This window comes from Triticum urartu, chromosome 7A (assembly GCF_056163025.1).
Source record: "Triticum urartu cultivar PI428250 chromosome 7A, HENAU_Tu73, whole genome shotgun sequence".
In the NCBI taxonomy this organism is placed as follows: domain Eukaryota; kingdom Viridiplantae; phylum Streptophyta; class Magnoliopsida; order Poales; family Poaceae; genus Triticum; species Triticum urartu.
The window spans coordinates 305505665-305516450 of record NC_141879.1 but is presented as its reverse complement, the minus strand read 5'-3'; the positions used below and the strand labels follow the sequence as shown (position 1 = coordinate 305516450).

The 10786-nt window shown below is 50.6% G+C and overlaps 1 pseudogene; it reads right to left on the bottom strand.

Moving 5' to 3' along the window:
• Positions 1-798: 798 nt before the first annotated feature.
• Positions 799-1605, bottom strand: LOC147959400 (uncharacterized; annotated as a pseudogene).
• Positions 1606-10786: the final 9181 nt, after the last annotated feature.

Genomic DNA, 10786 nt, shown 5'->3' with positions numbered 1-10786 from the left:
ACACCGGAAAGAAGCAAACAACATGGTAAACAACCATCACATAAACATGGCATGATGCACAACCAAGAATGATGCATGTCCGGTTTAAATATGCATGGCATGGCAAAAAGCACAAACAACTCTACAAGTTAAGTGGAGCTCAATATGCAACGAGTTGCATATTGACGACACACCACATCAAATATTTAGTTCTCTCTCGGTTAGATACTCAACAATTTAAATGTTGGTTAACATGGCAAGAGGTGAAGCATAAGTAAACCAAACATTTAGGCAAGTTTAAATGAGGCCGGAAATAACAAACAACAAATCCGGTAAATCCCCATATGCAATTATCAATTTGGTGCAACAACAATTTTTAAACATTTAAATGTTATTATCATGATGCGAATGACATGTGCAAGTTTATGCAATTTTCTATTAAAAGTTGACAAGAGCATTATGAAGCATTTGTCACCGTGGTGCAAAGGAAAGGGGTGCCACGGCAACGATAACAAAAACGGTGCCATGGCAGCGTTCCGGTTCCGGTACTCGATTGAGATACCGACGCAAAGGGAAAGTGTGCGGAACATGACAAGAAAGGATCGTGGGGTGATCTCGGATACAAAGTTCCCACATGTCGTTGGCAAGGCAAAAAGAGGGGCGACGTGCAAACGCGATCGTCTCATATCACATAATATGCATTCGGTCCACGGACGGTCGTGTCGATGGTTATACCTTTCGAAGCGTGCCTTATCGGAACGGATCAAGTTCGTAGAGGGAAGTAGGCGTTCTCGCGACGGCGGTAGTGGAAGTAGTTGTTCATGCGACGGTAGTCGGACTTGACGATACCGTTACACGGGTCTTCGGCAACGGTAGTGGTACCCATTTTGTAGTCGTGCACATTCCGTAGTTGTTCGAGGTCACGGCGAGGATCTTGACGTCCATGGAGTCTTCGAGGGTCGACGGTAGTGGTACTCGGGTCGTCGGTGACGGTAGTCGTTCTATGCATCGGGCGTCAAGGTATTTGCCGAGGTACTTGCCGTTCTTAGTGGTTCCGAAAACGGCGGTAGATGAACAAGATGCGTCGTCGTGGTACTTGGCAAAAATCTCAAAGAAAATGTCTGACGGTCCACGTACGGGTCTTGGCGACATTCTTGCCCATCCAAACCGAAACAAGACATAAGGGCCTCTGGTGGACAGCGGGCGAGCAGCGGCAGAAGATGTCGAGCCATAGCTGCTCATGCCCAACAATGAAACAACCAAATCGGCCATGACTTGGTGCTGGAGCAGAGCATCAGGAGGCAGGGCGTTGCAGGACAACGGGGCCGGAGATGGGGGGTGGCAGCACAGGAACGACGGCTTCCTGAGGAGCCTCGGACGGCCATGGCGGCGTTAGTCGCTGGCATCAGGCTGTGTGGCCTGCGGGCAGGCAGCAAGGGCGAGGAGGCAGGGCTTGCCGGCGGACCTGCTGCACCGGCTGACGGCGACGAAGGCAGAGATGGGGAACGGCTTGGTCGTGGCGCGAGCGAAGGGAGGAGACGCGCGGAGGAGGCTCGCGGGCAGGCAGCAGCCATGCTGCACAGGGCTCGGGCTTGGGGAAGGCTTGGCGAAGGGTGACGGTGCCATGGGAGGTGCGCTGTAGAGGGAGAGAGGGAGGCGCACGGGATCGAGAAGGAGAGGTCGAGGGATCGGGCAGAGGGGAGAGGTCGAGGGATCTCTCGATCCCTCTGGCGGCGCTAGGAAACGAGGAGGAGAGGGAGATGGGATCGAGCGAAGGCGGCTCTCGGGGAAAGGACAAGGGGAATCGAGGGGATGGGGTCTCCTGGCGCTAGGTTAGGATTAGATGGGCCTGGAGGCCGGCCCAGTAGAGAGGGAGGGGCTGCCCTAGAGAGGCCGGCGGCTGGACCTTAGGCGGGCTTCTGCTAGGAGGCCCAAGTGGCCAGATGCCTGGCTGGGCTCCTCTCTCCTTCTTAATTCTTCTCTTAACAAAAACAGAGAAAAATAAGAGAAAGGAAAAGAGAGAAGAGAAGGTTAGAGGAAGAATTTGGGCACGGGAAATAAATTTCCCGGACTCGCAAAAATGCGCATGTTCCAAGAAAAATGGAGTGGGCATTTTTTAAAGTTTTAAATTCAAACTCATTTGATTTAAAATCAAATGGTGTGAATAGGAAGTGAGGGTTAGGAAGGTCCAAAAATGTTCGGATTTTTGTTGGAGCTCCAGAAAATGACGAAAGAATTTATGGGCAAAGTTTGGAGACCAAGAATTAAGATAATAAAGGCATGGGATATTTGCAAGTGTGTTATGGTTAATTCCAAATAAATGGAATAATTACTATAGCTCTCTAAATATCGAGAGGATATGTTGTAAAGAGAATCACCATGTGAATTCCCTCGGTTTAAATGGATCGAAGATCCATACGGTTTATTTAGTTGAGTTAAGAAAAGAAATGACATGATGGCATGATGACATGATGCAATGCACACGATGCAAAGATGAATGCAACAGACGAAACAAAGCACATAACGAAACCCGGAAACCCTGGAAGGCATGTGAAGCTCCGGTCTTGGGGCGTTACACAAAGTTCAGTTCTCATGCATTGTTCTTCTCCTTCTCCTTCCTCAGCCTGATGCGCCAAGAGCGGCGAGGCGGTGGAGGCAGTGGGATGTAGTCTTCTACCTCAATTGGCGTGGTCATGTCGCCCAGCTGTGGGATCACCAGCGCCACCACCGGTGCGTGGTCATTGTCAGGCACCACCGCCATTGCGAGGCCACCTTCAGGCACGACCATCGCTAGGTCATCCTTAGCCACCTCCATCTCTTGCCCATGGTCAGCCACCACCATCTCTTGCCCATGGTCAGCCACCACCATCTCTTGCCCTTGGTCAGCCACCACCAGCGCTAGGTCATCCTCAGCCTGATGCCCATCGTCATCCTGCAGCTCCTCATCCCCACTCTGCTCCTCTTCTCCCGCACTCTAGTCCGGATCATCCTTCTTGTTGTCTATGCTGCTGCCAGAATCGCTGCTGCTTTTGCTACAGCCAGAATCGCTGCTGCTTTCGCTACAGCCATAGTCGCTGCTGCTTTGGCTGTAGCCAGTGTCGCTGCTGTTGCTCCCATTACCTGTCTAAATGCAACAATGACCGTTAACAATCGATGTGAGACAAAGCCAAATGTAGAGGAATAAGAAGAGGCAGAACGTACCGGCATCATCATCGTCAGCGTAGCGCATGCGACACATAGTCGCGTTGAACACCTTCACGATGAGCATGATGGCGTCGTCGTCGTACCTGAAGAGAAGGAAGTACCCCAGCCGCAGGTCGTAGGCACGGTAGAACTTCTTCCACCCACGAGACAAGTACATGTGGCCCTCCTTGATCACCATCTCCACATCCCACTGCCTGCGAAACCCGTTGCCAGCCTGTCGCAGCTTCACATTATTTGGCGGATCTTCACCCATCAGCATGTTCATAAAACTGTCAGGCAACCTCTGCAGTTTGGGACAATGAGTGATGTAGCAAACAACAGATATCATAATGAGATGGGTGAAGGGGAGATCTCTCGTTTTATATACCTACGTCATGGATGATACTGAAGTCCCAAGTATGATAGTGAAGAACTCGGAAGCATCCAACTCATACTACGGTGTCGCAGAGCGGCGGTGGCTGCTTCCCGCCATCTCTGATAAGCAGCAGAAGAGACCAATTAGTACCCTTACAACAGATCATAAAACATGCGTGATTACGGGCATTAGTCGCAAGTACCCCATATGTCCTATTTTTAGCAAAGTCATGCTAAAATTCACGGAAAATTTCAGCATGACCTTTGCTAAAAATAGGACATATGGAGTACCCGAATTTGCCGGAACGGAAGTTAATCGACATTCCGGCAAACTCAAGGGCCTCTCGGGGTACCTGCAAAATCATTATCCCCGCGTAATGAAGTCGCCAATGGGTCATTTCAGAAGATCACAAGTAGCATCATCACAAGTACAACATCATCACAAATACAGCAGCAGGGATATTTTTATGATACAAGAAGAAAGCAGCCACAACTATAGTAAAAACAAGCAACTACACACACAGGAGTTGTAAAATATCCCTGCTATTCTTTTTTACATAAACATGTAATTAGTCAAGACAACTTCTCTCATATTTTTAAACTTCCATTTATTTTAATCTACGGTAGAGACATGACATCATCACCCTCCAGAAAAAACCAACAAATATGGCATCAGAAACATATGTGCCACCTGTCAGAAAATATAGAAAAGAAAGCACATAGTTATAAAGATTAGTATTCGAGACTTTGTAGAGAGCTCTGGTTTCTCTTAATGGCAATTTGGGTGAACCTTTCCATGCAAAAAAAATTAAACTGTTATACAGATTTTGGACCCCATCATATGCTAAGCAGGTGTGATGGTTCAGGCTTAATATGAAGCAAGCAGTAGATGAGGTGCAAACAAACATTTTTTAAACAAATTGTGGTGGGATATTTCAAGACATTGCAGTTCGAGTGCTTCAGAATGGCTGTGAGATGAGAATTACAGACAATCAGATCCTCTTGACTATAGTACAGCATAAACTGAAGGATAAAAAGGGTGTTTGGATTCAGTTAACTGAATATGCTACTCTAGTTCCTGGAGTTGGTTACTTAATTCTGTCTATTCCCATTGGTCTGGCTGACCTTTGGGTAATAGCTACTTATACTTGTTGTTACAGGTTACTGCTGTTATATATACTTACAGCAGCACTGCTAATGATACTAGCCCAAGTGCTTGTGGGTGTGGTGTCCTATTTGCAGAAAAATACCATGTGTAAGTGGAGTGCAGTGTTCTACAGAAGCAGATGTTCAGTTGGGTGCTACCCTGTCTATTTCTTCTATGCTATCCTTATACTCTGCTTAAGAATAGATGCTACTTGTCTTGGCTATATTCTGCTTTCTTGTCTATTTTTCCATCCCTCTCTCTTCTATTAAACTAATAAGAACAGATGTTGCCTGATCTTATTGCCTATGATGCTGGTCTGAGGCCTCTCTGGGTTCTAAAGTTATTTTTGTGGCTCCAAGAACTCCTACAAATCCTGTGATGCATGACACAACCTTTCCGTGTGAATTTTTCTGTAACTATACCTAACTGTACCTAACAGAAAAATTTACTTGAGAATCAACAACAATTTACAAGCCATGGCCATGGTCTCCACTCCCAAACCCTAACCCTATTTACAAGCCATTTTCTGTGACTGTACCTAACTGTCACCTGCGTGGTGGTGCCCTGCACAGCGGTTGTTGAGCTCGCGCGGTGTGGTGAGCTCGCCGGAGATGGACGGGCCCTGCACAGCGGTCGAGACTCAGAGCAGAGGTTGAGGGCAAGAGGAAGAAGAAGAAGAAGAAGGAAGTGGAGGGGAGGGGCTCACCTGCAGTCGAGGGAGTACACGGCGCCGGCCTGGCTGAGCTAAGGTAGGGCAGAGCAGCGCGCAGACGGCGGCGTCGCATGGCTTGGCTGAGCTGGCGGTCGTCGTCTCCTCCTCCTTGTCGTCCTCCTCCTGGTCCTCCTCCTCCGGCTCGGTGCGCGGGGGCGCGAGGGCGGCGGCGCGAGGGAGCTACAATGGTGGGGGGCGTGGGGGCGGCGGCGCGGGGGAGCTGCAGTGGTGGGGGCGTGGGGGCGGCGGCGCGGGGGAGCTGCAATGGTGGGGGGCGTGGGGGCGTGGGGGCGGGGGTCGGGGCAGCGGCGGCAGGGGACAGAGGGGGCGTGCAGGCGCGGCGGCGGCGTACGGTTGGGGCGGAGGGGGCAAATTAGGTCGAGTGGGGAGGAAGGGAGGGAGGGGAATAGGTAGAGTGGGGGGAAGCTTACTAATGGCGCACCCAGCAGCGGTGCGCCATTAGAATGTTTTTTTATTACAGTTCGAGCCCTCAGGTTATATTCCACCTAACCCAATCTACATCAGAACCCGCCCACTAGCCCGACTGGTCAGCACGCAGCACACACACTGGAGGTCTTCGGTTTGATTCCCAGGCTCCCCAATTTTTATTTTTATGCATTTAAAATGCTGTTTGATATTTATTTGTGTTTAAATATGTTCAAACTTGTTTAAATCATAACAGTAATATTTTTTAAAAAAACAGTAATAATTTTTTAAAACAATATGTTCAAATTTGTTATTTGAAAATATTTATGAATATGAAAAAGGTGGAGTGAAGGGTGCGGTGGGTCATCGGCGACGGTGGAGTGGGGGAGGGTGCGGGCCGGGGGTCGGCGGCGGCGGCCGGTGGAGCGGGGGAGGGTGCGGTTGATCGTCGGCGGCGGTGGAGCGGGAAGGGTGCGGTTGATCGTCGGCGGCGAGGGGGACGTCGATGTCCCATGAACACGGTTTTCGAAGACCCAAGATCTCTATCTAGCTGGCGATACGTTGTGTCATCCATGCACCTTACGCATCCAGAAAATCCATGGACTACCTGCCCCGCGAGATAACCGTAACCGAGATAGTCGTGTAGTAGTGCATTTAAAATGCTGTTTGATATTTTTTTATGTTTAAATATGTTCAAACTTGTTTAAATCATAACAGTAATATTTTTTTTATAAAAACAGTAATAATTTTTTAAAACAATATGTTCAAATTTGTTATTTGAAAATATTTATGAATATGAAAAAGGTGGAGTGGAGGGTGCGGTGGGTCATCGGCGACGGTGGAGTGGGGGAGGGTGCGGGCCGGGGGTCGGTGGCGGCGGCCGGTGGAGCGGGGGAGGGTGCGGTTGATCGTCGGCGGCGGTGGAGCGGGAAGGGTGCGGTTGATCGTCGGCGGCGAGGGGGACGTCGATGTCCCATGAACACGGTTTTCGAAGACCCAAGATCTCTATCTAGCTGGCGATACGTTGTGTCATCCATGCACCTTATGCATCCAGAAAATCCATGGACTACCTGCCCCGCGAGATAACCGTAATCGAGATAGTCGTGTAGTAGTGCATTTAAAATGCTGTTTGATATTTATTTGTGTTTAAATATGTTCAAACTTGTTTAAATCATAACAGTAATATTTTCTTTATAAAAACAGTAATAATTTTTTTAAAAAATATGTTCAAATTTGTTATTTGAAAATATTTATGAATATGAAAAAGGTGGAGTGGAGGGTGCGGTGGGTCATCGGCGACGGTGGAGTGGGGGAGGGTGCGGGCCGGGGGTCGGTGGCGGTGGCCGGTGGAGCGGGGGAGGGTGCGGTTGATCGTCGGCGGCGGTGGAGCGGGGGAGGGTGCGGTTGATCGTCGGCGGCGGTGGAGCGGGGGAGGGTGCGGTTGATCGTCGGCGGCGAGGGGGACGTCGATGTCCCATGAACACGGTTTTCGAAGACCCGGGATCTCTATCTAGCTGGCGATACGTTGTGTCATCCATGCACCTTACGCATCCAGAAAATCCGTGGACTACCTGCCCCGCGGGATAACCGTAACCGAGATAGTCGTGTAGTAGTGAAAAATATATATATACTAATGGCGCACCGCGTAGTAGTGCGCCATTACTAGTTTAAACTAGTAATGGCGCACTTTGACACGGTGCGCCATTAGTTGTTTTGCAAAAAAAGAATTAAAAAAAATTCAGTACTGGCGCACTCCTTGTCCGGTGCGCCATTACTAGTTAGAACTAGTAATGGCGCACTTCGGTCGGATGCGCCATTAGTATGTATGTAAAAATGAAAAAAAATCACTAGTGGCGCACCTTTTGTCCGGTGCGCCATTAGTGTCTTCCACACTAATGGTGCATCACCAACAGGTGCGCCATTAGTATATAGTAGTGGCGCACTACTTCCCTGGTGCGCCATTAGTGTCAATCCTATCTATAGCCCTTTTCCTAGTAGTGAGCGCTGCTCCGCAAACGATGCTCCCAAGAGAGAAACGACACCACAGTGCCGCCATCGTCCGATCTGGAACACCAGATCCTAGGGTTTCCTCCGGAGCAGCACGAGTGGGTCGACAATAGTTACACGACGATGCCTTCATCAAGGTAATGGCGAGAACGCTGCCATCGCCTGCCGTCGGCTCGGTTTTCACCGGCAACCATGTCTCCCCTACTCGCAGCCGGGACAAGATGATGGATCTCGAGATCCGATCACCAAGCCTCTGGTCGGCCATCTCGGGAAGAAGATGACCACCACGTCCACCAGTGTCACCACGCCTGGCACGCGTCGCCGCCAGCACCCCCATGGTGCCTAGAGGCCGACAAGCCCCGACGAAACCCCTACCTCGCCAGCCGCCATGGCCCAGATCCCGGCACCACCAGATCCAGATCGGATCAGGGTCCAGGGCCCCAAGCCGCAACCGCCGTGGAGGCAGCACCACTGGACGGTGCCTAGCCCTCCAACCCACCGCTGAGTCATAGCCGGAGCTCCGCCGCGCCACGCCGCCAAGCCGCCGCCGGGATACCTCGCGACGCCGCGCGTCGGAGAGGCCTGAAGCCGCAGCTGCACCGCCGCCAGGCAGGGGCACCGCCACCCAGCACGCCCTCCGCCGCGCCGCTGGGCCCCGCCCAGCCCAGCGCCGTCCCACACGGGACGCCAACCGCGAGGAGAGGGGCAAGATCCCCGCAGCCACCAACGCCGGCCGGTCTTTGCCCGGCGGCGCTGTGCGGTGGCGGCGGGGGGAGAGAGATCGGTGAGGGAGGACAAGGGGCGGCGGCTAGGGTTTCGCCCGAGGACACTCGCGGGAGCGGCTCGTCATTCACTCACTCACTCGAGCCAGTCCTCTGACACTCAGCGCAGAGCCAGCCCCCCATTAATGCGGCTGCCGGCCGCAGGAGATGCTCGACATGGCCGGCGATACGGTTACCCCGGTGACGTCCCCTTAAAAATTTGGGGAGAATTTCACTTCCCCGGCCTCTGCACCATCCAGGGATGCATCCGGCCTTTTATGTACGAGTACTAGGATTTTTAATCTAGTCCTCAAGAATAAATAGGAACCGAAATTCGCCTCCGTGAGGATTCGAACCCAGGTGTTGGGTTTGTACATCCACTCCCCGAACCAGTTGAGCTAGGCTCACTGTGACGCCCCGAGACCGATGTGCCAGGTGTCTTTCAGTTATTCACTGTTGTTGCCATGTCATTCTCTTGCGTGTTGCATCTTGTCATGTCATCATGTGCATTGCATCATCATGTTTTCAAAACTTGCATCCGTCCCGGCCTCCTCGTTCTCTCCATTGTCCGTTCTGAGCCCAGACACACTTGCATGCGCCCGCGGCATGTCCGAAATAGTATTTTATAAGTGGCCGGAAAATGTTCTCGGAATAGGATGAGAGTTGACGTGTGGTCTTATTATAGTGTAGATAGACCGCCTGTCAAGTTTCATCGCATTTGGAGATCGTTTAATGCCCCAACGGATAGATATAGCGGCAGTATAGCCGGTCTAACGTCGGACGTTTTCGGTCTCCGGAAACCATGTCGGGCTGCATCTCTCCCCTCTTCTCTCATACCAACCTGCTCTTCACAATCCGCCAGACCCAACCTAACCTCTCTCATCAGCCCGCGGCCCTCCTCGCGCGCGCGTCCGAGAGTTGTCCCGGACCCGAACCGGACTTTCGTCACCGTTGGATCCGGATCATCCCCAAACATCTACAAAACGTCTCCGTTTTCTTATTTGGGCTCCCTAGCCTATTTTTCCCGACCGTACATTTACGATCGGGGGGTTCCGTTAGCCCCTAACCTAACCCACCAGTGTATATAATGGGCAACCCTAGGAATTAGGGATCCTGTCCCATCCATCCTCCTCTCCGCCGCCACTAGCTCCACCTGGTCTCCCCCTTCCTCGGGATCCCCGATCCAATCCATCCACCCCACCCGGCCGAACCAACCACCTCCTCGTTTTGCATCCCCGACCAACCAAGCAGCCCAGCCCCTCGCGCGCGTCCTTCCTTGAGCAGGAGCTCGACCTGCCGCCGGCGACCATCAAGCACACGGCCACCACGCGCGTGAGTCACCTGCTGGACTCCAGATCTGGCCCAGCCAGCGGCCTCCTCTGCTTCCAGTCGGGCCTCAGCCCATGGGTGAGCGAACACCCGAGCCCCTGTGCACTGTTGGGCCAGCCAGATTTGGCCCGTATCATGTTTTTTCCCTGTTCTGCGAATTTGCTATTTATCCAGAGAGTGCAGTTTTACAGAAAAAGTCCCTAGAGTTCATGCATTTAATAACTCATGAACCGTGCTTCGGATTAAAATGGTTTAAATATGTAAAATGCTTAGAATTTCATATAGTTTCATAATATGTCATTTTCATCCATGTTTAAAATATTTAAAATGATGTTTGGTTAAATTTGCTCCTATGCCATGCTAAAATGATTTAATTCATAACTAAATAACTGTAGCTCCAAACCTAATAAACTTTATATGTAAATGGGGTAGAAAAATTCCTCGTTTAACATGGTGACTTTACTTTGCATGTTTAACAACTCTAAAATATTGTTTAGGGAAGAACAGTACCAAATCTATAATATGCTCATGAGGAGTTTTCCGGAATTGTGTTCGTTGCTTCCGGCCTCATTTAAACTTGCCTAGATAGGTAGTTTTCTTTGCTTCACCCTCTTGCCATGTTAACATTTAATCTTGTTGGGTACATAAACGAGATCAAACTAAATAAGTCACGTGGTGTTTCGTCAATACGCAACGGAGTTGCATATTGAGCTCCACTTAATTTGTAGGTTGGCTTGTGCACTTTGCCATGCCATGCCTCATTAAACTGGACATGCATCATACTTGATTGTGCATCATGCCATGATTATGTGTTGGTTGTTTACTATGTTGTGTGCTTCTTTCCGGTGTTGCTTCTTCGGTTTGGTT